A 26,858-nucleotide genomic window follows, 5' to 3' on the forward strand; every position below is an offset into this window, starting at 1 on the left:
GTGACCAAAACAGAAAATGACACAGGGAAATTGCGATCGAGCCGGTCGCGCTACCACTGGAATCGATTTCAAAAAATAGGGTGCTCCCTTTCCCCATTCATGCGTCATTTTTGCCCAAAGCCGTTGCATAGTGGTCTTTTGAAACAATATTTCTGTTCGCGACACTGGCTTACCACATATAATTTTAACACCTACGTTATGCAAAGCAAATAAGATTAAAATGGGCTTACCTCCTGAGCAAGTTACGAGCGCGCGTAGACTGTGAACACCCGCTGAGAGCAAGCAGGCTATCCGTGTCCAAGCGCATACGTGCACCCAAACACAGGACAACTTCTTCGATGCCGCAGCGTGCAGAGTCTTGTACACGAAGTGAAAGACATCCAGCGCAAATATCCCCGCGCGATGACGGCAAATGACGAGCGCACAAGCGTACACAACACAGCGACAAATTCGGAACTTTGCCAATTCGAACGCGCCGAGACCCAACAAGCGTAGCCATCCATCGTTTCTGTTCTGCGCTCCCGATGCGTCAATCTCTCTTCCTTGGGGTCTTGCTCCACCCTTGAGTACAAATCGAGATATTTACGGCAAACTAACAACTTTTACAACACGCCACGATAATTGCCGGCTGACTTCACCCCTGCCGGTTCGTCCACGACGTCCTAACGGAAGCGCAGCGCGCGCTGCCCCCTGGTGCCGCACTGTGTGAGCGCGGAGAACAGAACAGAATCGGTTTCGTTTTCGCATTTGTGCTCTAGCAACTGAAACTCCAAAATAATTTCTTGACAAATAATTCAATTCTAAAAGAGGAGAACGCTTTTTCTCCCACAAGTTAGTGCGTTTTATACAAAGGGAGAGAGCAGAAAGGCACGGATGTCAACCAAACCGTTCGCTACTGAGGATGTGCTGCAATGAAGTGCAAAGCAGTGCAGTGCGATGCATCAATAAGCTCTAGTATAGTGATAATTTGGGCTGGTTGGTGCATGTAATAATGAACGGGTAAATAATGAGTTGTGTCATAACATTTACCCATGTATAAAGCACATGGAACTAATGGTGTTGCATTCTGGGCCAAAAAGAAGTGAAGCTTGAATCGTTACATCTCGGCGCTGGGCATTCTTTCTTCCCGTCTTTCTTTTTTCTTCTTTTTGACAGTACACACAGTACTAGCACGGTAATAGGTCCTTCATCTTCAGTCACCTTCCAGTAGATTGCACACCTGTCGGTGCATGTTCGCCTTCTTTATTCTGCCGTACAAGAACGAGCGCGCTTAACGGTCTTGTCTCAAGATGAAGCGCTAAATGCTTGCGATTGCATCTTACCGCAAGAATTAACACATGAACAGCGAATATTATACGTAATCTATTTGTCTCAATGAATGGGCAGTTCTTGACAGAGACGAGATATTTTGTAAATATAATGGGAATGAGTTACACCAACTATATTGCAGTTCAGCAAAGCCATTTCCCACTTGGGTTAATTGCTTGCCGCATTTGAAAATTTCATCCGACCGCTGTACTTGGATCTATAGGCCGCCAGTCCCCTTCGAGACCATTTGTTGCTAAATGTAAACGCAATTACGGTCATTATACCACTCCCTCCGTTTCGGTACTGATTTATAGTGCAGACAATTTTTGGCGTAGAGCACCAATGTCATTCCCAGTGCACCAGCACCTGAGTGCCGCAAGCTTGTTTACGTATACCCGTATGCCCACGGCTCTTCGTTCACTTAAATATATATGCTGTATTATTAACTACAAAGCGCTTAATTTGAGAACATTGCAATAACACGCATATATTTGCGCATATGATCAGCGTTACAAGGCCCATATGCGCGGCAAACTGCGACCGGAATAGAAGACGCGTATATATATATTTATACGATCTCTTATTGCACCGTTTGGTAGAAGGCTAGCTCTCACATTTTGTACGTATCTTCATAATGCGTACAGTTTGCGTGTTCAATAAAATATTGTTAGCTGAAACTTTGTGAGTACGAGCGTTCGTTCAGACAGCTTAAATTTTCTCACAATAATACGGATGTTCGCATAACAAAAATACGGAATTTCGTCTGTTTCGTGCAAAACAGTGTGTAGCAGCTATATGATTACAGTGAAATGTCCGTAAAGTTTAAAACGGAGAGCACTTTCCGTATATTAACGGCAGATTTTGCCGTATTTTTGAAATATGACCAACTTTCCGTATTTTTACCTGCAGTTCTCCGTACAATGGCGGAAATCCTCCGTATAATGACGGAAATTTTTTACAGTGATGTATGTATACGCACGCTCTCAACCGCCTCCGGAGGATGTGTGCAAGGCAGCAGCAGCAGCAGTGGAAAAGCCGGTGGAAGAGGCAAAGAAAACTTCACCTGATATTTTTTGCTAATTTCGAAAATGTTTAAAAAAAATCGGTTCCTTTGCGCATTAGGCAATCGTCGGATAGCATGTTTAGGCGACGCCAGGCTACGAGTAATAAATACACGAGATTCCAGTCAATCCATGTAATTTTATGAGCCAAGCTTCCCGCCCTTCACGAGCTCAACTAAGCATCACTGGCGCTGATTGAATTGCTGCGGCAATTGCCGTTAAGCAGCGAGTTTTTTTTTTATTTCTAGAGTTTTATTTGCCTGCGCAGAGGACACAATTTTAGTCCTTCAGGTGCATTGCTCAATGAAGTGGAGATTACATCAACAAGAAATTGAAACGCGCAATCAATAAATTACCCAAATTTAACTAATTAGCTGTTTTTACTATGCCCTCACTGCACAATTTGCAATTTACGCATTTCGTTCAACTTTAACCGATCGACATCTTTGACAAAATGCTTCGTTGTGCATTTCAGAAACTACATGCACTGCAGGTGCACTTTTATAGCTTTTAGTCGGTGGTCCTTTCCCCTCTTTTGTTCTATCGGAAAAATAAAGGCACTTTTAATGAATTGTGTCTAGAATTTTGGCAACGCACAACTCTTATCCGATGTCATCCTCATTATTCATTAGAAATGTATGTACGTGCATATATCACTGTTTTTGTTAAGTACTATATTAGTCGTAATTTTATAACATTGCAATATTGACACTTTGCTAGTCAGACATTATGTATTTTCATTTCTAATATAAGTATTGTCTAGCTCATTTGGTGAAGAATAAATTTGCGATACCTGCAAAAAAAGACATTTATGGAAGGGCTGTATTTCAACTAAACACCCTACATAGTAGGCTGTCTGCATGACGCCTACACAAACGGTGCTACATATTTATTTATTTATTTATTTATTTATTTATTTATTTATTTATCTATCTATTCGTCACAGGGCCCGAAGAGCATTGGGTGAGGGTACATATAAATAGAAATACAGTACAAAATAATAAGCCATAGTAACGGTACAATTCCAAACATATTCAAAATGTAAAAAGCCAAATTACTTTAGTACTGTAGCGATTATAATATGTTGATTTCTTTATTCTTTTATTATTATTTTGCCTCGACCGGTAAACAGAAGCAGTGGCTGTTGGGAAAAGAATGTGTCTGGTCTCAGAGTAACCAAGCAACCACGGTAAACAAATTGAATTTCGCATATATTGCATATGCGAAAATAAATCCAGTCGGAGCTGAAAGCTAGCAGGCTTGGAATATTGCAGAGCGCTGTTGTCAACAAGTCCTTCTGAACAATGTTGCTATTTAGGTAATAGAGGTAATATATCTAAATTGAATGGTTTCTTGCGCTGCAAGCACGAAAATTTGTTCTCTTGCGAGCGGCGGGAATTTCAGAGGTTTCCATGTGACGTTGGTTTATTTACTGTGGGCACAAAAGCTTAAATGGTTTTGACAATTTGTACATGACGCGTTTAAATTTGAAAATCAGAGGGCATTGTTTCAATCCACAAAGAGTGTGCATTGCATTTTTCCTCCATGTCTCCATGCCTTCTGTGAAACCTAGCTGAAGCAGTTTCGGCAGTTCTTAGCAGTTTTACTGTTCGCCATTTTCGTATACGCATACGGATTTTGCTTCGTCAAATAACTCCCGTGAGAGATTTAAGAAATTTAGGAAAGACTGATTACGGGAAGCATCGCATCGGCACTGAAATAAATGTAAGGGGACACCAGACGGAGCCAAGTGCCGCTATTGCAAAGAAGCCTTTGTGCAAAGGACGGGGAATGTAGTCACGCACGCTGCTACGTGGTAACATATATTACTGTTGTGGCACCATTTTTTTACGCTGGGCAAGCATTCCTGCAATCCACAAAATCAGTCTCAGATGTTATGCGCCACTGAAGGATATCACGCCAGGCTCGTGTCAGTACACTCTGCGATTTTCACTTCGGGTCACCTGAGTGCTGAAGGGTAGTTGCTCATTCAGTAGCGCGCTAACCGAGGATGTTGTTCACAAAATGGGCACGATGGAGGTGTGCGGGTACAGCGATGGCAATGACCTAGCCGCGTGACACACAGAGGACGCCCGACGGTACCCAGATGAAGCAGGAGACATTTTTCTTAAACTTTAATCACTACTCCGTAGTTCAACCTGTTTTCTGAATAGTGATCGCAGGCATCTTTCTTTCTCTCTTTTTTCATTTTGTTTCGCAATAGGTCTCCGCACTTCCCAGTCGCACAAGGAGGAAAAACTTATTAATATTGATAATTTATATCTTATATTCGATAATGGAAGAAAAGGAACACTTTCCAGTGTAAGATTTTTTAACTGTGTTTTACGTTCACGCAATGAAAGATCTTTTGAACGGCATTGTGATTGTGTTCTGTATTTAGCTGGGTTTTGGTGGATTTTGGGTACTCGTCTCACGTGCTTTTTTGAGATTCTGGAAGTCTCGACTTGTGGGTTTCTTTATTTCTGGATGGCAGCACTGCTTCTGAACTCAGTGGAGAAAACGCACTGTTGCTTCCTGGTGTTAACAGCGCGAAAGGGAGACGGGACACGAGACGAGAAGACGACACTACAAGCGGTTGTGGTGTCGTCTTCTCGTCTCGTGTCCCGTCTTCCTTTTGCGCTGTTGATACCAGGATGGAAAAACAACAACCCCAAGCTGCTATTCATTATTGCTGCAGTTGATAAGTTACTAAAAAAGTCAGCGTTGTGTGTTAAGCGGGCCTTCTTTAGATAGAGTAATAATTTTGTGGCTGTGCGAAGAGGAATTAAAGTAATCGAAATGTTAATATTTAGTAATATCACCGTTTATCGCACATTTTGTGGTGATAGCTGCCAACAGTTGTGCGCTCCAGAAAGGAAATGTTACTTACGCTGCAGTAAAGCAAAGAAAGCATGGGTGCAGTGAATTCGCGACACTAGCTCTTGCATTTGGCGAAATTTGTTTTGCTTTCAAAATGGCAGCTAATATAATTTACAAACTGCTCAAATATTGTTACCTGCAAAATAAAAACGAGAGAGAAGTCAGGAGAAAAATGGTGGATTGAAATGATCAGCAGGGGTGCCGCAAGGAATGTTGCTGCACTCGCAAAACAAGGTCGCCTTTTATTCCGACAGCAATTATGTGGGTACTCCAGGCGCATTGATGCCGTTGCCGTCGCCGTGATGTTCGGTATGAGTGAAAACATGTGAGGGTAAACCGGCGAACCCGGTTCAATGTCATGTCCGCGTGAGGGGAACGCGGCCCGGATGGGTGTTCTCTCCTGTGGCGCGCGTGCGAGGAGGGTGAGGAGAGGGAGGAGGGGTGTTCTTCCCCCGCGGTTGCTGCGGTGCCTCGTTGTCCTCCTTGTCCGCCGCTCCGTACAGAGAGGAGGCAATCACGGAGTCTGCTACGGCGTTGGCCACGCGAATCGTGGAGGCCGTAGTAGACGCTTTGGCGGACGAATTGAGCACGCGTTGCCGGCGCTCACGTGTGTTGAAAGCGATCTGAGACGTGGCTTAAGTGTGCGCCCGTGCGGGCCTCATCTTCAAAGCGATCTGCGATGTTCGCAGAGTGAGTGTAGGGCCGGTAGCTTCGTATGCACCGTGCTTTCGACGTTTCGTTCTTGCTAAAGCGAGACATGCATGAAGGTCAATTCGCTTGCTGCTGCCGCTATTCCTCGATCCAGAATTTTCACATCGAGTTTCCGCGCTCATCGAGACATATGTGCTCATGTTTACGTTACGCTAGTTAATTAAGTTAAAACACGCTTACGGGCTAGTCGGTTTGAATTCATGATGGAATGTGTAAGAGCGACTGAACAAGGACGTCGAAAGAAACAGATACTCAGAGACAGCGCTGTCTCTGTGTGTCTACTTCTTTCTACGTGATCGTTGAGTCACGCTTACACAGTCTATCTTTGTTAATTTCCTTAGTAGCGAATGTTCGTATGGTCGATAAAATTACTACCCTTGCTTCGCACAGCTATCTACTAATTTTCTATCGCAATCGCTGCTTTTCGTTTGCGGTGGAACTGCGAATTTTATTGCATAATGTTGGCCGTAGCAACATTCCGTGTTTTCACGAGCGTTTATCATTAGAGAGTTTTAGTATTGCGTCATGACAAAACGTACGCAGCACGCAAGTGCTTTGTTGAACGTAGGAGCGCGTGTCGCGTAAGGGCGCTTCATCATCATCATCATCATCAGCCTGGTTACGCCCACTGCAGGGCAAAGGCCTCTCCCATACTTCTCCAACTGCCCCGGTCCTGTACTAATTGTGGCCATGTTGTCCCTCCAAACTTCCTTATATCATCTGCCCACCTAACTTTATGTCGCCCCCTGCTACGCTTCCCTTTCCTTGGAATCCAGACCGTAACCCTTAATGACTATCGGTTATCTTCCCTCCTCATTACATGTCCTGCCCATGCCCATTTCTTTTTCTTGATTTCAACTAAGATGTCATTAACACCCATTTGTTCCCTCACCCATTCTGCTCTTTTCTAATCTCTTAACGTTACACCTATCATTCTTCTTTCCATAGCTCGTTGCGTCGTCCTCAATTTAAGTAGAACCCTTTTCGGAAGCCTCCAGGTTTCTGCCCCGTACGTGAGTACTGGTAAGACACAGCTGTTATACGCTTTTCTCTTGAGGGATAATGGCAACCTGCTGTTCATGATCTGAGAATGCCTGCCAAACGCACCCCAGCCCATTCTTATTTTTCTGATTATTTCACTCTCATGATCCGGATCAGCAGTCACTACCTGTCGTAAGTAGATCTATGCCCTTACCACTTCCAGTGCCTCGCTACCTATCGTAAACTGCTGTTCCCTTCCGAGACTGTTAAACATTACTTTAGTTTTCTGCAGATTAATTTTTAGTGCCACCCTTCTGCTTTCCCTCTACAGGTCAGTGAGCATGCATTGCAGTTGGTTCCCTGAGTTAGTAAGCAAGGCAAAATCATCAGCGAAGCGCAAGTTACTAAGGTATTCTCCATTTACTCTTATCCCCAATTCTTCCCAATCCAGGTCTATGAATACCTCCTGTAAATACGCAGGGAATAGCATTGGAGAGATCGTATGTCCCTGGCTGACGCCTTTCTTTATTGGGATTTTGTTGTTTTCTTTAGGGAGGACTACAGTGACTGTGGAGCTGCTATAGATATCTTTCAGTATTTTTAAATATGGCTCGTCTACACCCTGATTCCGCTGCGCCTCCATGACTGCTGAGGTTTCGACTGAATCAAACGCTTTCTCGTAATCAATGACAGCTATATAAAATGGTTGGTTATATTCCGCACATTTCTCTATCACCTGATTGATAGTGTGAATATGATCTATTGTTGAGTAGCCCTTACGGAATTCTGCCTGGTCCTTTGGTTGGCGGAAGTCTAAGGTGTTCCTGATTCTATTTGCAATCACCTTAGTAAATACTTTGTAGGCAACCAGAGCTTACCTTCACCAAAAACATTAGACACGCAGAATGGGCCCACACCGAGGACACCCTCGGCAGTGACCACTGCATACTCAATACAACCGTCAGAAGCAAACCATTGGCAAGATCCGACGCCCAAGCCCGCCTACCCGACTTGACCAAGTGCTGGCAAAACTGCACTAATTTGGCCCCTATCCACGAACAAGGTTACCACGCGTGGTCACAAGAATTGGTTGCACACTTCGTTCGACGGAAACTTAAGTTTAACTATCGGAGGCCACGCCCGAGGTGGACAGCCACCTCCTGCACCTATGGGAGGCGCGGCACAGCCTAGTCCGTAGGTGGCGCCGCCAAAAATACAATCAGAGGCTCAAAATTCGCATCGCCGAGCTCACCCAACGAGCAGCAGAGTCGCGGCCCAGCTTGCCGACTCGAATTGTGTGGACCGATGCAACACGGCCGCTAGACAAATGTCTAGCCGGAGCAACTGACGTCTCTTTCGCGCCTTGAGCGATCCGACTCAAACCAGAACCGAGACACAAAAACATCTACAACGGGCTATCCATAGCTTCGATGGAGACATCTCAAAATTAGCATGCAAACTACGCGATCTATACCTTTGTATACAACAGGACCCCCGAGGACCAGCGTACTCGTATGACGGTTCCGAGAACGCGGAGCTGGACCAACCGTTCCTGCTCCACGACCTGAAGGCGGCCCTCACTAAAATGAAGCGAGGAACGGCGCCGGGAAGTGACAAAATAACAGTGAAATTACTTGCCAACCTTCCTGACCCGGCCTACCAGGCGCTCCTCGCTTACATAAACTCAATCTGGCTCGGTAAGGCACCCCTCCCAATCGAATGGAAGACCGCCCTGGTCACTTTGATTCCGAAAGCCGGCAAAGCCATAACCACGGACAACCTCCGCCCCATGTCCCTCACGTCTTGTGCGGGAAAGCTGATGAAGACTATGGTGCGAGATAGGCTGTCCGAGTTTCTGGAAAACCAAAACGTTTTCGCAGACACCATGTTCGGGTTCCGCCCGCACCGGTCCGCGCAAGATGTTCTGCTACAATTAGACCACGAAATTCTAAATCCTGTCGAATACCTCCTCAATGACAAGGCAGTACTCGCCCTCGATTTGAAGGGGGCTTTCGACAATGTCACACACGACATAATTCTGACACACCTCTCCCAAACCAACTGTGGCTATAACACGTTTGAATGTGTTAAGCAATTTCTCTCCAACCGGCAATCGTACATCCGGATACAAGATGAAGAACACGGCCCCTACCAACTAGGCACCAGAGGTACCCCGCAGGGCGCGGTCCTCTCACCCCTACTATTCAATTTGGCAATGCTGAAACTCCCGGCTCAGCTGGAGAATGTAGAAGGCATACAGCACGCGCTGTATGCCGACACTATCACCATCTCGGCTAAACACGAATCGGTAGGAGACATTGAAGCCAACGTGCAGCAAGCGGCGGAGATCGTGGATGCCTACGCCCGCCGCTGCGGCATTCAATGCTTCCCGGCCAAATCGCAATTCGTGCACTTTGGCCCCTCGCCGAAGTGCACTACCAAAATCGAACTGTCCCTACCAAATGGACCCATCACAGAACACGATCAGATCAGAGTACTGGGTCTCTTTATTCACAAACACCGCCGAGTCGACACAACACTGGCTAAACTACGCAAGGTGGGGAAGCAGGTGGGCCGCATGGTTCGCCGTGTTTCCAATAAACGCGGGGGGTTACGGAGGAAAGACGCTTTGCGGCTGGCGCACGCATTCGTAACCAGTCAAGTGTTGTACTCGACTCCTTACCTCCACCTTCGCAGGTTTGACAAGAACGCCCTCGAGGTGATTCTCCGTAAAATTTACAAGCGTGCTCTCGAGCTCCCGATCAACACATCCAACCAGCGCCTCCTCGGCCTGGGAATGGTCAACACCTTCGCGGAACTCCGAGAAGCCCACTTGACGAATCACTACACAAGACTCTCACAGACACCGTCAGGTCGCCGCCTTCTTGCCCGACTACACATCCACCATCCAACACTGACGGAAGAGCGCGTGCGCATCCCGGAAATCTGGAGATACGCCCTGTACGTGCGCCCTCTTCCGGCCAACATGACACGAGACGACCATAGTTGCCGGCGCTTCGCGTGGGCGGAAGCATTGGCACATCACTATGGAAACAAGCACGGAGTATTCTATGTGGACGCCTCCGGCCCTCACGATGGGGGTTGGTATAGGGCCACAGTCCACCAAAACACCGCGGTGAACGGCCTTACGTTCAAAGCACAAGACAACACATGCGGAAGAGGTGGCCATCGCGCTCGCCGCCGCAGATGAGGACTCGCGGGTCATTATTAGCGACTCACGAGGGGCCTGCAGAAACATCGAAAGGGCATTTATTCCCTATTTGACGTACCGCTTACTTCAAGGCAGCAATTATCTCGGGGGTCCCCGCGTCCCGCACGATAAAATGGACTCCCGCGCACGAGGGTCTCGAGGGCAACGAAGCGGCCGACGCCGCTGCCCGTGCGCTCACTCTCCGGGCATCGCCCTCGCCTCCCGTCGCTGCGGACTCCGACCCCAATCCGGCATTTATCTTCAGGGCAATCACCCAACACTACTTATACGGCCATGCAATCTTTCCTAAGCCCTGTAAGGGCCTCACGAAGGTGGAGGAGCGTTTACTCCTTCGCCTCTATACTAAAACATTGTTGTGCCCGGCAGTCCAAAAACATTTCAACCCTGCGTGCACACGGAAGTGCCCGCACTGTGAGGAAAATGTTCGGACATTTTCCACATGGTGTGGGCATGCCAATCAACCCCTCACCTTCTCCTTATACCCAACCCTACCCTGGAGGACTGGGAGGTGGCCCTGCTCGGCTGCTCCGACCTGGCGAGCCACAAGGCCCTGGTCGGCCGTGCCCGAGCCGCGGCTACAGCCAATGGGCTCCTGTAATGAGGTGCCCACCTAGTCTTTTTAAAGGAACGGCCTTTTAAGGACTGCTCCACACGCTCCCTGTAAATACTTCGAACAATAAAGTTTTTCAGTCAGTCAGCCGACAGCATTGCACCTGATGTATGAAATGGAGTATACGTACAGTACGTAAGCGGGCGAGCGTTAGACGCCGGGTGCCTCGGAGTGCATGGGCCGCGTCCCCCAGTACGCCGAACCGTCGGTCGAACTAGAAGCTGCTGACCTGGCTAACGTGATGTAACCTATGGGCGCGTTCCCGCTTCGTCGAACTATATTTACTTTTTCTTTTTCTACGGATGAAATACACGAATCATATCGAGAAAAATAAAAACAGACTACTTGTTTTCTGAGGCTGGCAGGGTCGTTTGCGACGAACTGCGCCCAAAGCAGGTCGAGCCTTTCGCGCGAACAGCACACACTGAGGACTTTCTCAAAAACCAAAGTTCCTATTTTTGCTATGCATTCCCCCCGTGCAGGATTCGGGAATGGGCTCTACGCGTTAACTTCACGCAGCAAAGCCAAATCTTAAGTCATTGAAAAGTACAGCCTTCCAGTGGTCACCTTTGACGCTGCCGTTATAGGAAACGCTTGTGTCGTGCTCTCCCGAACAAACGAGAAGCACGACAGGAACACGCAAAGCTCCCTACGTACGCACGCAAGATTCGGATGCGTGCGTACGCAGCGGCCGCGTACGCGTCACGTACCGTTTGTGTTGCGTTCTGCACATGCGCACTTTGCAGAACGCAGCGATCTTACGTGCGCAACGCCGATGCTTACACTACGTACGTAGTACTAAAACTATCTATTGTCTGCAATTTGCGTTGCCTGCCACTAAACACTGTGAGGGTCCGCTTAATATTGCTGATGGATTATTAAGTTGGCATCCTGGACTATGTGTCACACAGGAGGACTACTCTGTGTCGCCGTATTGATGTCGCATGACGGATGTCGCTACACGATTCCTAATTCTGAATGAACATGAAAAGTTGTATGAGAACTCGCATTTTTCCCGTTTAACCCAAACGACCAACAGGCATTATGGTAAGGGGCATGTAGGTAATACTTTACTAGGGAAGAATTGCCTAACAATGACAATAGGAAAGTCGAAACGAGCAAACCACGTGGAAGTAAATCATGCTCCATTGAGCAAAGCGCTCTCCTGGCGTATAAATATATCGGCTTAAGTTGTGCAGCGACCCAATTTACCAACAAAACAGCAAAAACATGAGATCTTCTTATTTTTCGTGTCATCTTATGTACTTCAATAGCACACAGAAAAGAAAAACTATGCCCAATGCTATATATGCAATGTTTATGTTACTTTATTGAGGTACCAGGCGTTATTAGACCATCTGGCTGCTTTTTGTCCAGCTAAGTTGGATAAAATCAAACCTAACGCGACCCAAACCAGCAAGAAGGTGTTTCGCCCAGGCTGCTTATATGCTCTTCTTGAAATTTAAACAACCAAAATTTTAATTTAGCGCCCTTGTCAACACGGGGTCGCAGCATGGAGGTGCTGCTGCTGAGAATGCATGGCCAGAACGACACAGATCATACGAGTGACTCGCAACCGCTGTCGCGTTAAAACATACACCGATCTCATGGGCCAAAAGCACCAATTTTGAAGACGAGAATATCTCGGGCAGCGACTCACTCATGTTTGCTGGGTAATGCTACGTCGTCTAGTGGAAGGATCTGGTGGCCGAAAGTAGACACTTGAGCACTCGAGAAAGGCTGGCGGTTGGCGAAAAGGCAGATGCTCTTGTCAGGAACGCTGTGGGCTAAGGGGCTGTCTCGGACGCTTGCTCTGAAAGATTCGTGGAATCAAACGCGGGCCTAAGGGTCGGGTCGCGAAGCTCGAGCCGCTCGATCGTGCCGCTCACACTCTGTGCTTCAATGATGATCGTTGTAGCTGTGGTCTGAAAATATGGCTCACACCCAGAAAGGTGACTGGCCATGCAGGAGGTGAAGAAAATTAGAAAAAAGAAAAATAAATACAAAAGAAAAAACTGTGCAATAAAACAAAATATTACATGATAAAATCAGAGCGGCACTTCAATCTGCATGCTGGACAAAATCATGAGTGAGAAAAATATGCGGAACCATACATTCCGACTTTATTACTATGATTGTTTGCTCATTACAACCACCTAAACTGACATACAATGAGCGCAAGAAAATTTAAGACAAGTAAGTATTCTTTTCTATTGAAATGTGCAACTAGAATATCGTGCAGGTCCAGGGCACGTTTTTGTATTTTGTGACGCGAAGCTTTTGTGCAACGGCAGGAGAACTTGTGGAAAACTGCATTTCCTGCAACGCGTTTCGAAGCAATGGAATTACCGGCCTGCCCGGTTAATCAAGAACAGGCGGAAACTGCCTGCACGCGACCCACCTGATCCATGGAACTGCGTGTTACATTAACCATGCGATGGGCCCACATTCGTTGCGATAAGAATGAAAAGGAGACTTGAGGCGCATTCACGCCGCAGCGGCCGCCAGTGCGCTGTTCCGTTATCGACTGCGCATGCGCGTTCTCCGAGTGCGCATGCGACTCCAAAAATGGCAAAGAGAACTGGATTGCCGCCAGGATCGCTCGATTTGGTCTGCCCACGTAGGCTTCGGCAGCCTCATTTACCTGGATAGTCAACGGGGAGTAATATCTGCCCTAGTTACCTTGTATATTGCAGAGGCGTATGCTAGTTTTACACACCATGCATTACTGCTCGCTTAGATGCTGAATTGCAATGTTCCTATCTTTCTGCATGAAATAGGAGCTCGAACGCGGGAAATCCTTTGGTTTCCGCGGTGGTGCCTCTTTTGGTAGAAACACGCAAATGTGGTGTGTACCGCAGGGGTTGGTTTTATCCCCACTACTGTTTAATATCCGTATGTCTTCGATCCCAGTCCGCAATGACATTACGGTCTATGCGTACGTTGATGAGATAGCTTCCTTTTGCGTAGCAACTGATCTGCACGCACTTATAGTGACCTATAATCTTATCGAATCGGAAGACTACCTCGACGACCTGTAAGTTACAACTAACGTCACGAAATGCATTCCCTCTTTCATATCTGGTGTCTTCACCAAGTGTGTACCCTTGAAGTAGCATTGTTGAAGTGCACTTAAGGATTTATTTATTTATTTATATATTTATTTATGTATTTATTCATTTGTTTATTTATTTAAAAATACCTTACCAGCCTCAAAGTGAGGCATTGAGTAAGGGGGGAAGTACATAGAATATATATAGAATATATGACATTTATAAAACCATATAAGTTTACGAACTACAAGCGTAAGTGCAACCGAAATGAAAAAGAATTATTTTGTTCCCGATTCACAAGGAAAAAACGACAACATAGTATAACAACAAGAAATAAATCACACAGATTGTTTTCAATGAAGTCGTGTAATTAACAAGACCAGAGTGTTAAGCAGTATGAAAGCTTTAAGAAAAGACAAAAAAGTTACTAACGCGACATTCCAACGGAAGCGTAAACATAGCGACATAGCAGTACTAATGCGACAATAAGGTGTAAAACATAGTGCAAGTACAAGAAAGCAATGTGCGACAATCGTAAAGCATTACATTTCCTTTGTTATGTAGTCAGTCAAGGCGTTACGGAATGAATCTTGTTGGACCGGCAAGCAATGCTGTCTGGGAGCGAATTCCATAATCTGATAGCGGGACAAAGAACAGATTAATGAAACGCATTTATAGAACCATAAAGCGGGCAAAGCTGAAATGAATATGAAGCCTATGTGACCTGGAGTAGGGTCATATCAAAATGTATGCGGATGTTCGAGTAGAGTGAAGGAAATTGTGGAACAGTGATAAAAGGGAAATGTCTCGGCGAGTGCTCAAGGATTGTAATGAAAGCTTAAGTTTTATTTTGTTACACTGGACTGGTTGCTGTAATAATTTATGATTAAGCGTCTTGCTCTGTTCTGGATCCGTAATAGCGTTTCAATGAAGTATTTCTGGTGAGGGTACCAAATTAGAGATACATACTCGAGCTTGGGACTAACGGGAGTTAGTTAAGCTAGCTTGAGAACAATAGAAGGAACATTTATTATGTTGCGTCGCAAGTACCCCAACGATTGGGAGGCGTTAGCTGAAACAGTCGTGATGATCTCTGTCCAAGAAACATTCGATGTGAACAGAACTCCTAGATACTTATATTGTGTAGCCGTTGCAACAGTGTAATTATTAAAATAGTAAGGATACGGTTAGGTTGCCGACTTCCGGGTAAACATCACTTTGTATTTTGAAGTATTCAATATCATCAGCCATTTATTGCACCAGCTAATAATTTGTTGAAGCTGTTGCTGAAGAACGAGATGACCATCTGAATCTTTAATTGGGCGATAGATTAAGCAGTTCTTGGCGAATATTCTTATAGTGGAGGACACATATTAAGGCAGTTCCTTAATAAAGATTAGAAAAAGCAAGAGACCGAGGACGCTACCCTATGGTTCACCAGATTGGATTGGATCGGAGCAAACTTTATTTGTGCCTGCAGCTTGGCGCTCGCAAGCTCCGACGAGCGCCTACGTCGTCTATGAGGTTCGCGTTACTCTGCGCGGGTCTCCGGTCGCCGTTGCCGGCACGCGGGGTCCCTGCCTTTCGAGTGCCCGAAGACATGCCGGATGGCCCAGAGCTGTTGGTCTTCGTCGTAGCTCTTCTCGGCTGCCTCAAGCCGCGGCGGGATCGTTCTTGATCTTGCTTCCTCTAGATATATGATGCAGTCCCGCAAGATGTGTGCGCGATGTACCGTCTCCCTCCGACAGACCCCACACTTATCGGTCGGGTATGTCTCGGGGTACACGCCAGGAGGGCATCAGTCCCGGGCTCGGTAGCGATCCGGATTGGAGCTGTCTCAGTAGTACCGGCTCCGCTCGACTTAGCCTCGGGTGCAATGGTGGAAGAGTCCTGCGAGCCAGGCGGTAGGCCTTCGTGATTTCGTTGTAGTCCGTCAAGCGGTCCTTGGCTCCGAACCACGTCGGACGGTCTGTTGCCGGGGCGAGGTTGCTCAGCGCTCGCACCGCTGTATGCCGCCTCATTGTGGTTCTCATAGCGTCCCGACGCGTCGCCAGCGCGCACCGGGAACCACTTGGTTCTTAATTTTCTGTCTTGCAGTTTGGCCGCTCGCAGTATACGCTAGGCCTACCTGCAGATTTGGCCTTTGGCGAAGTTTCACCTGACCTGTCTCGAGTCACTCAGCACCCTGTGGCAGTCTGCGACGGCGATGACCAGGGCGATGCCCACCTCCTCCACTTGTTCCGCTCCAGCGCTTCTCACACTCGCTGCCGTCCTAGTGGCGCCGGTTGACGCCTCCATGACCACCGCTGCGAAGGCGTTCCGTTGGTATTCGGCCGCGTTCACGTGCCGCGCGTGCTCGTCCTTGGCGTGCAGGTCGATGAGAGCATTGGCCCTCGCCGCTTTTCTTCCCTTCTTCAACTCGGTATTCATGTTCTTGGGTATGGGGTCGATTCTGGTCTGGCTTCCGATCTCTTCGGGGAGAGGGAGCTTCATCTCCGCCTCGTTCGAGCATCCTATACTCAGGTCGTCCAGTATCTTCCTCCCGGCTTTGGTCGTAGACAGCCGCTTAAGTTGTGAGGTTGGTTGCGCTTCGGCTATTTTTTCGAGCGTGTTGTGTATCCCGAGATGTAAGAAGCGGGTCGTGCTGGTGGACTCGAACAGGCCCAGCGCCGTCTTCTAGGCTCTTCTGATGATTACATTGAATTTGCTGCGCTCGTGTTGCAGGCATCTGTGGTAGGCTGCAACGTACGTGACGTGGCTGATGATGAAGGATTGGACGAGCCTAATTAGAATGTCCTCTCTGATGCCAGCCTTCTTGGAAGTGACTAGTTTGAAGAATCGAATAGCGTTGGCTGCTTTTGCCGCGAGACTGGCGATGGTTTCGCCGTTTCTTCTGTGTTTTTCGATGACCATGCCTTGGATCCTGATTTCGCCGACCTCGGGGATCACGTTGCCTGATGTGGTTACGATTCTGATTTTTTCCGTATGGGTGTTGTCTGGTCTTGCCTCTGCCGTTGTTGGTAGGGGGGAGTATGAGAAGCTCCAATTTGCTCGGCGAACATCTAAGTCCGGTGCCTTCCAGCTGGTCTTCTATCGCGTCGACGGCGGCTTACAGCGCTCCCTCGATGTAGGCGTCGCTGCCGCCGATCACCCACAGCGTGACACCTTCCGCGTATATGGCGTGCCTGACATTTTCGATGTCCACCAGCTTCTCGGCCACTCGGATCATTACCAGGTTGAACAGCATCGGCGAAATGACCGATCCCGGCGGTGTGCCCGTGCTGCCTAGTTTCTTCTCTTGCGTCTGTAGGTCGCCTGCTTGTATCTCGGCGGTCCTGTCCGTAAGGAAATCCTTGATGTAGTTGTAGGATCTTTCGCCCATGTTGAGCTTGGAGACTTGGGACAGAATCGCCGAGTGTTTCACCTTATCGAAGGCGCGCTGCAGGTCGAGCCTCAGGATAGCCTTGTCGCGGGCGCTGCTGCCATCGTCGATGATTTGGCATTTGAGCTGCAGCATCGCGTGGTTAGGTGCTGTCGAAGCCGATCACCGAGGCCGGGTACAACCCTTCTTCTTCCAGGTAGTCTTGCCACCTGTTGAGCTGGACGTGCTCCAGCACCTTGCCCACACAGGACGTGAGCGAGATCGGCCGAAGGCTGTCCGGGTCCAGCAGCTTTCCCAGCTTGGAGATCAAGATGGTCTTGGCTGTCTTCCACTGCTTTAGCAGCGTGCCCGCTCTCTAGCACTTGTTTAAGTATTTTGCGAAATTCTCAATCGAGCCTTCGTCAAGGTTCCCCAGCGCCTTGTTCGTGACGAGGTCCGGGCCCGGTGCCGAACGGCAATTGAGGTGGTGCAGGCGCGCGCGGTCTTCCTCCACGTCGATGTCACGATGGAGCTTCGCACTGGGTAGGCCGCCGTGCGGCGCGTGTTTTTCGGTGGGTGTAGTCGGCAGGTATTTGTCGGTAATGCGTCTGGTGACTTCGTCGGTGCCGTGTACCTAGACCGCCCGATGTATGAGCGTGGCCAGTCTGTCCCTTTGGTGCGACTTATTCTTGGTTTCGTCAAGCAGGTACCGCAGCAGGTTCCACATCTTCCCGCTGTGCATCTGCACGTCTGCTGCTTTGGAGATCTCGTTCCGCTGTTGCCTGCAGAGCGCACGGCAGTGGTTTTCTATCGCTCGATTGAGCTCCGCCACCTTCTTTCAGAGTCAGCGGTTGAGCCGTTGTTTGTTCCAGCGATTGTGTATCGACTGTTTGGCTTCCATGAGAAGCGCTAGCCGGCTGTCTAGTTTGTCGATCTCCGCGTCCGTTTCAATTTTTTTGGTCGCGTCGCGTACACTCTTGGTGATTTCGGCCGTCCACGAGTTATCTCGTCGTCACCGTCTCTCTTCTGGCTTCTGGCGTCTGGGAAGGCATTCCAGCCAATCCAGCTGTGTGTTTTGATACTGGTGTCGTTGTGTTCCGCTGTGCCGATTTCCACAACGGTGTAGTCGCTGTAGCGTTCCGTCCCCGTGTTTCTCCAGGGGATCGCGACCCGGACGTCATTCTTGACGAACGTGATGTCCGGAGCGGTGTCCCGGGGCACGGAGTTATCGACTCTCGTCGGATGCATCGGGTCCGTGATGAGGGTGAAATGGAGTTCCGTGGCATCTTGGTACAGGTCGAGGCCCTCTGCTGTGAACTTGTTGTAGCCCCAGGCAGGGTTCATCGCGTTGAAGTTGCCGAACGCGATCAGTTTGTTGCGGCTCGCTGCACACTGATCGTTCTATCGCTTGATTCAGCTCAGTGCTGCAGTGCTGGCTCTGTGCAGTAATGTCTTGAATCACTGTTTTCTCTGCGATGAATTGCTGTAGACGTTGAGCAGAAATATGTTTCCTTTTCTGTTCTTGTCAGGGATGATTTCGGTGAGTGTGTGCTCGATCTTGATATTGCTTTGCAGCTCGTGTTCGACGAAAGTGAGTCCCTTGATGACCAAGGGACTCACTTGGTCATCACCAGGGACAAAGGCCCTGGTGCGTTCTGTAGTCGGGTGTATGGTGAGTCGGTTAGTGTTTCTTGTAACAGTATAACGTCCAGCTTACGCGCGACATGAGCGATGTGCTGTTGAATGACTGCCTTCTTCCTTCCGAGGCCGCGACAGTTCCACTGCCACGCTGTTACACCTGCTGCTTCTGGGGCTGCGTTGGCGGTAGTGTTGGCAGCCATTGTTGCGTTGGCTGCCGTGTACGGGTTTCCCTGGTTGGGTGGATGTTGCGCGAAGAGGGGCGCAAATGTCGGGTGACTCACTATCGGCTGTAGGGTCCTTTCGATACAGACGAATCTGTTCGTGTTCTCTCCTTGGTAGGTCTCAATTTTTTGTTTCATTTCTGTCACTGTTGCGAGGTTCGCCGTGATTAGCTCTTCGAGTTAAGTGAATCTCGCTTTAAATTTGGTTTCGAGGTTGTCGATGCGAGTGCTTTCTGTATACTTGTGCGTGGCCTCGATGGCTCGCTTCTTCGGCGCCGGTTCCTCTACGGTGGTGTACTGGGTGTTCGTCATTGTTTCCTCGGTCTTGCTTGTGCTTGGCGTGGGTCTCTGTAGAAGCTCGTTGTGGCATAGCAGCAACTGACGGATCTCGGCGATCTCTGTCGTGAGGCTTTCATGATCGTTCGCAACGCCGCGTTCTCTTGTCTTAGAGTCTCATTGGCTTCTCACATCTTGTCCATACTTCTTCGTGGCTTCGGTGATTTTCTGCACGTTACTTATATTGTTGCCTTTCGCTTCGTCGACCCAGCTCACTCGCTCACGTGATGGTGACGTTTTCATGCTGAGGCTTCTCTTGCAGCAGCTGCTCTCTCTGGATTTAGGCCCGGTTCATCAATAGGGCCCTTGACTTTCGCGCAGCTTGCGGCTTGTCGAGCGGCGGTAAATCGATGTCCGACAGCAGCTGGCGTTCGGCCTTTCGGCGCTCCCATTTTCGCTTGCTCACTACGTTGGGGATCTTGCATTACGCCTTGCATGTTCCGTCTCCGCTGGGGTGTTCGTCCCCGCATAACTTACATTCTGCGGTACAGCGATGGTCTTCCTTAGTGTTCCCGAGTCCGCAGGCCAGGCACGTCTTGATTGTGGGGGTCGGGCACATGTCCTTGCGATGTCGCACTTGGCCGCAGTACTGGTAAACGTCGATTTGTTTCCTGTGGAGGCGGCACGGTATCAAGGAGACTCGGTATTGGACGAAGTTCAGTACCTTGGGTCCCTGGAACACCACGATCTCGGTGGTCTTGCTGCGAATCCTCTTTGCGCCCACTGCTAGCGGGTTCCTCTCGTTGACGATGTTCCTATCTAGCTCGTCGGCGCTCGCGTCGATGGGGATGGCTCTAATGACGCCCTTTACAGTGTCGTGAAGTGCCGTGCGATATGCGCTGGCCTCATATGGTTTGCTTCGAATAGAAATTTCCTAAATTTTAGCGTACCTTGCCGCGTTGTCTCCGTTGGCCGCAGCGACGGTGGTGGTGGTGCTGGTCTTGACGATGGCCAGTCCCCCTCTGGGCCTGACGACTGTCTCGCTTTCTTCCAGCGGCATGGCTGGCATGCGTGCTGCATTGATGACCGATGCTCTGGCGCTCTTGTTGAATTTCGATTTCGGGCTTGTTTGACTCCCGCCGGGTTCCTCGGGTTTGCCGCTGGCTGCGGTCCGCTGGCGCAGCTCCGACATGCGTTCCGGTGCGAATGTCCATGCGGCGTCGTTGTGGTATTCCTCGGGTGATATACCTTTTTCTTGAACTTGAACAGAGCTGACGAGCGGCCGCCGCCGACGAGTACGGCAGGCGGCGGCCGGTGCCACGGTGTTGGGCCTAGCGTCCGCGAAACACGCCTAGGCCTAGCAATTCTTCGGACGGCGGCGTTAGAATAAGTCACGAAATTTGGGGGAAAAAAACACACCTCTGGGGTCAGCTGGTGCCAGTCGATGCTGCTCGCCTTCACGGACACATTGGTGCGAGCAAAACTTTGGTTCGAGGTAATTATCACTGCGTAATTGGTCACCAACGACGGAGCCAATGTGAATGCGTCTGCTCATCTCGGCGATCGCAGCGCCTCCTGGTACACCAGAAGAAACGTCTGTGACGGAGGAAGAGTAGTTATTTGCAAGAGTAAACTGCTGAAGATTAGACAGAAAGTTATGGAGCCATGACAAGGCAAGGCGGTCCTATTTGAGGGCGGACAGTTTTGATATTAGGCGACAATGAGAGGCACGGTCGAATGCCTTCGATAAAAAAAAAAATCAAGCAATCAATTTGTAAGTTATAATTGAAGTATTCTTTTAATTTCAGTTTCAGTTTATTCTTCCTTCAAAAAACATTGAGTAAACGACAACTAGTATGCAGACGAGATCACAAAGTAGTGCGTAGATCTGTTGTAAATTCAAAGAACTGTCTCGCATGAGAGGCCTTGAAGCATGCTGATTATGAAAAAGGACTTTGTTAATCTCAACTTGTCCGTAAATCTGCGAAGCGAAAATATGTTCGAACAACTTGTAGGGAATACATGTCAAGGAAATGGGGCAATAATTCTTACAGGAGTTCCTGTTGCCTTTTTTTAAATACAGATATAACTTTCGCCATCTCCCAATCTGCGGGAAGGTGGCCAGTCGCAAGTTACTGTCTGAATAGGTGAAAGAGAATTTTGCTTGATATTTCCACCGTAGTATTAATAATCCTTTAGCTTATACCATCTATACCACATCAAGAAGACATCTTAAGGTTAGTTATGAGAGAAGAGAGGCCCTCTAAAGTAACTTCAAAAGGTTCGTTGTATGAGTAGCTTAATTCGTGATTCATCCAATTGGGTTGCTCGATAATGAGCATATAAGCCGTAAAGGTGAACACGCCTTGGGTTTACTGCGCAATGTAATTAACAAGGTGTCAGAAGAAAGACTATTGATGATTCACATATTTTATGCTGGCCCCGTACTCGAGTTTGGATGCGTAGATTCTTCAAGGTACACAGCTTGCAAACTCCACCCTTTCTTGTTACTTCAAATGCTAGCTCTTCGTAGGTGCCTCGTTCTTCCGGGATACGTAGCCAACTCAGTACTTTATCGGGAATCTATAATTCTTCAGCTAGAGTCAAGATTAGGGTTCCCTACGGTTAGGACGTACAATATATTATGCGACACAAGGTCATATAGGCCGCAAACAGTTTTTGACATGATGTTTTATATGCCGGCGTCCACCATCAACTTCCTCATACGAATGTGATGTCGGCGCGAATGCCTCAAATATGTTCTCTTTTTACAGAGTTGACGCCGCCATCTTGGAGCGTTGAAGCGAAGTAATGCATCATGACACCAACGAGCGCCGGCAGTGAGCGCTTCGGTATTCTCAGCGCAGCGGAGGCTCCAACGCGGTGTAGCCTGGTGTAGGCGGTGTGGGCCTAAGGCTGAGGTGACGACGCAGTTTCCACACATGCTTTGTCTTTCGCGTCCAATTAGCCGCTGATGCCTCGTCACATATGGAGTGCAACTTCAAAATGCATCAGCAGTTATTACACGCTACCTACTGCTTCACTTGCGATGGTTGCAACTATGAAAACTGCAGCGCTAAGCCGCCGCAGAAAGTCAACGGCGTCGATGATCTAATCTCACTTTGGTCCGGCGAGAGACACTCCAGCGTGAAAGAGAACACCTTCGTGCGTTTGCAGCGCACGCTGCAAACTCTGCCACTCCCATTCCTGAAGCTCAGCGCGTCGCAACTCAACTGGCTCCCCAAAGCATCAAGGAGCCGGGTCAAAATGCTCGTACCTCCGCCGAAACGATTCGGCAGCAGGACGCCGCTCGCCAACGGGACGCAGCGCTCCGTGCAAACGTGCAATGCGGTCGCCAACCCGCAAATTGGGTGCCTTTCACTGCAGCGGACCGTGAATTCACCGAGGGATTCACTGACAACCCATTCGGTTTCGCTTGTGCGGTTTGCCTACGTGTGTGATGTTTTGTTGGATGCGCAGTCCTCTGGCTCGTGCAATGCAGTGTCTCGGGGAATGCATCCCAGTTGCGAGTCGGTCGACTACTGTCGCTTGTGTGGCAATTGTTGAGAGAGACTGAGAGAATAAACTTTATTCAAGAACCGCGGTCCGGGTTACCCCGCTTTGTTCTAGTTGTCTGCCAAGCTGAGCGTTGTGATGAGCTCGATCATCGCACGTACGTAGTCGGAGGAAGAGTCCACCAGCCACTCCTCAAGTGTCGCAGGTCTACGGGCGGGTGAGAGTTTGGCAAGGCTACCCTGAATAGCGGGACGGCTCCCCGGACAATCCGACAGAATGTGGGCATTATCCGGGAAGCCGCCACATGCCATGGAAGCAGGTTTACCAGGCAAATCTTGTACGCAGTGTTGGAAGTGTGGGGACAAGAGAGACTGCGTCTGTGCACACCTTCATAGGACCATCTCTCGTCGCTTCATGTGTGTGTCTGCTTGTGGTTACTTCAAGGAGTTGTTTCGTAAGTTGTTAAGTTTTTCGCGCCCTTCCGGCCGCGCGAAGGCATATCGCTCATTACGACCAGTCGGTCCGGCCACGAGGATCCCTGTGCATTGGTAGGGTGCTGCTAAATAGCTGCTTGGAACGCTTTCACCCACCCACAGTGTCCGACCCATCTCCCGCATCTCGATTGTATCGCCGAACGCCTCAGTAAAAATCCTATAGCATAGATTACACTCGTACCTCATTGAATTCCTTAAGTCGAATTCCTTCTTCAGTAATTGTCAGCATTGATTCCATAAATCAGTTTCGTGTGAAATGCAATCGCTATGTTTTACCAACGACTTTTGTATTAATGCGGATCATTACTTCAATACTGATTGCATGTATTTAGATTTTGCTAAAGCATTTGACTCCGTCACACACGATCTAGTTATCTTCAAGATTGATCAGCTTAACATAGCGCCCAATGTAGTCGCATGGATTAAGGCACTTCTCTCTAACCACAGTCAGCATGTGGCGGCTAATGACGTTTGTTCACCTAATTCTGCCGTAACATCTGGTGTACCGCAATGGTCCATTTCGGGCCCTCTACTTTTCTTGATTTATGTTATTGATCTTCCTACTTGCATAACTGCGAGTCGGCCTAGTTGTAACAGATTCATTTTTTTAAGACTTTTTGTGCGCAAAGAAACAGGGACGAAGAAGAGGAGCAACACACGGACGAGCGCTTTCCTTGTGTTGCTGCTCTTCATCGTTCCTGCTTGTTCGCTCACAAAAACTTCCTATTTGCTTTTCTTCCTCAACTGTCTGACTATTTGCAGAATACTGCATAGTTTACGAGAAAATTACTAACCATGCCTATTATCTCAAACTGCAACGCATTCTAGATAGGGTATTTGAATGGCGCAGTATGTCGCTCATGACATTTAATACAACTAAATGTAAAAGCGTGCGAGTTTTTCACCACAGCACTAATCACTGTCCGCGTACTTACTTCTTCAATAACATTCCTTTGCCATCTGTTCAGAGATATAAATATCTTGGCGTTCACATTTCTTCTAATCTTTCGTGGAATACGAATGTAGAATATGTAACTAACAACCCGAATTGCAAGCTTCGTTATCTGCGTCAAAACTTTTTTCATGCCCCATCGTCCCTACAGTTAACACTTTACAAAACCTTGGTACGTTCTAAATTAGACACTACATGTGTGCCATATGGAATCCTACTCAAACTACACTAATTCAAACTCTTGGAGCAATTCAGAATCGCCCAGTACGTTTTATCTGATAGAATTATTCACGTCATTCTAGTGTCACATCTAAGAAGACCCTAAACTTGCCTGACCTTTCGTTGCGTCGAAAGTCATGCCACCGTAACCTTTTTCACAAAATCTATTGTTGTAACAACGACTAGAAGGACGCAATGTTTCGTCCACCTCATTATATGTCTTCAAGGACCGACCATCGCCTCAAGGTGGGTCTACCGTCTTGTCGCACAAAATTGGGTAATGATTTCTTGGTTCTAAGAACAAGCGTGGTGTGGAACCAATTTTCCCCCACAATCGCCAGCATAGCTGATGACCACGTGTCCAAGATCGCTTTACAAGATGCTTTATAATATGTTTTGTTAGCTGTTGTCTTTCCATTTCTCCCCCACGCCTTTCTGTAGTGCATTTGGGCCCTGAAAGTATTCTTGATCAATAAATAATTAAATATCGCCCAGATTGCCGTCCACGCAGATAAGACGCCTGCGAAATGCTGTTGGCAACATCGATATCGTGGGCCAAGATGTCAACGTGCCGGTTACCGTTAACACAGTGGTGAAGTCATTACCAAGCCAGTTGCACGACGAGCACGCGATCAATGTTCACATAAAGTGGCACATGATAATAACTAATCAAACTTGTCCGCGATAATAAAAGAGGCATCCCCGCAGGGGCGTCTGCGTCAGCAGGCGTTTGGTGTGTTGCGACACCACGTACCCGAGCACACGAGGGTTGGACCCTCCCGCGTGTAGCCGTGCGCGGCTTAGCCGTGTCTGTGGAAAAGCGGATCCTGGGGGTTGAGCCGATGCTGGGTGTTTGGACCTTTAAGGCCTCCAGGCGGAGGCAACACACCTCTTCGGCCTCGGCTTCACATAGACGGCACCTCCAGACTGACCCACCTGGAGGACATCGGCAGTCGCCTTTTCCTGTCTCTCCCTCCTCGAATCTTCCTCTTTATCTCTCACTTTTTGACCTATCCTGTTTCCTTCTCTCTTCTATTTACTTCCTTTCTCCTGTCGGCAAGGGTTAACCCTGTGTGGCTTCCAACCTTGGGTACACCATATTCGGTTATAGTGACGGCGTACGACTGGCGTCGTGCAGACATGTATGCAAGCTCTGTCGCGTCCCCCGTTGGGCTCCGTGGTGGGCGGTCGGCGCTGCTGCCGAATGTATACATTTTTTCATGGAAACTTCTTTCCCCTCCCTTGTTGCTCACCCTCAGAAACGAGGGCGCACCGAAGATGTCTTCAAGTTTTTTGGACACCAAATCCAGAATTCTCCCCTCTTCCACGTTATTCATTCTGAAAAGCCAAACAGAGCAGTGCGAAACATTTCGCCATTCCTTGTCTCAAAGTCCTTGACTGATGTTTTTGGACCAGGTTACAAAGTGTCGAGGATGGCAAGCGGTTACCTCCTCTTGGAGCTCCGCGAGCACAAGCAATATGACAAACTACCGGAGCTAGTGTCATTTCGGGAGACCCATATAACAGTAACCCCCCACCGTACAATGAACACCACCCGCGGTGTTGTGTCGGATGATGATCTGCTTGAGCTGACTGAAGCGGAACTCCTGGAGGGCTTCAGCGAACAAAATGTGATCAATGTCAGAAGAATTAAGATGAGGCGAGATGGTAAAGAAATTTAGGCGAAGCACTTAATAATCACCTTTTGTTCAAGTGTCCTGCTCGAGTTAATCGAGGCTGGGTACATCAAGCTCCGTGTTAGCCCGTACGTGCCAAACCCACTCCGTTGTTTCAAATGCCAGCGCTTCGGCCACAGCTCGCAGAGCTGCAGAGGCCGCCAAACATGTGCGAAATGCAGTGCCCAAGAACAGACATCTGAAGCTTGTGAGAATGCTCCCCATCACTGTGTAAACTGTGATGGGGAGCACGCCGCGTACTCGCGTTCGTGCCCATCCTGGAAAAAAGAAAAGGAAATTGTAACAGTTAAAGTAAAGGAAAATATAACTTTCAAGGAGGCACACAGGCGGGTATCGTACCTGCCCTAGAAAACCTTTGCCGATGTGGCGCGTCAGGGGGCAGCGTCACAACGGCCTCCGGCGGCTGTCCGACCCACAAGCACTGAGGCGGCAGCTACGCCATCTGCCCCCGCGGCGGTTGCAGCTAGCGCTGCTCCGCCAACCCAGCAGACGGGGCCACCGACCCCGAAGGTGGGCGCAGCCGACGCTGCCCCAGCCTCCAAGGTCCCTTCCAGCGCTGGCAACAGCCGGCGCAGCCAAATCCCTAAGGGAGCTCCATCGACCTCAGGGCTGGTGGGCAGAAGGGTCTTGCCTTCCGAGGCAGGA

The sequence above is a fragment of the Dermacentor andersoni genome, chromosome 6 (genome assembly GCF_023375885.2).
Source record: "Dermacentor andersoni chromosome 6, qqDerAnde1_hic_scaffold, whole genome shotgun sequence".
Classification (NCBI taxonomy): Eukaryota; Metazoa; Arthropoda; class Arachnida; order Ixodida; family Ixodidae; genus Dermacentor; species Dermacentor andersoni.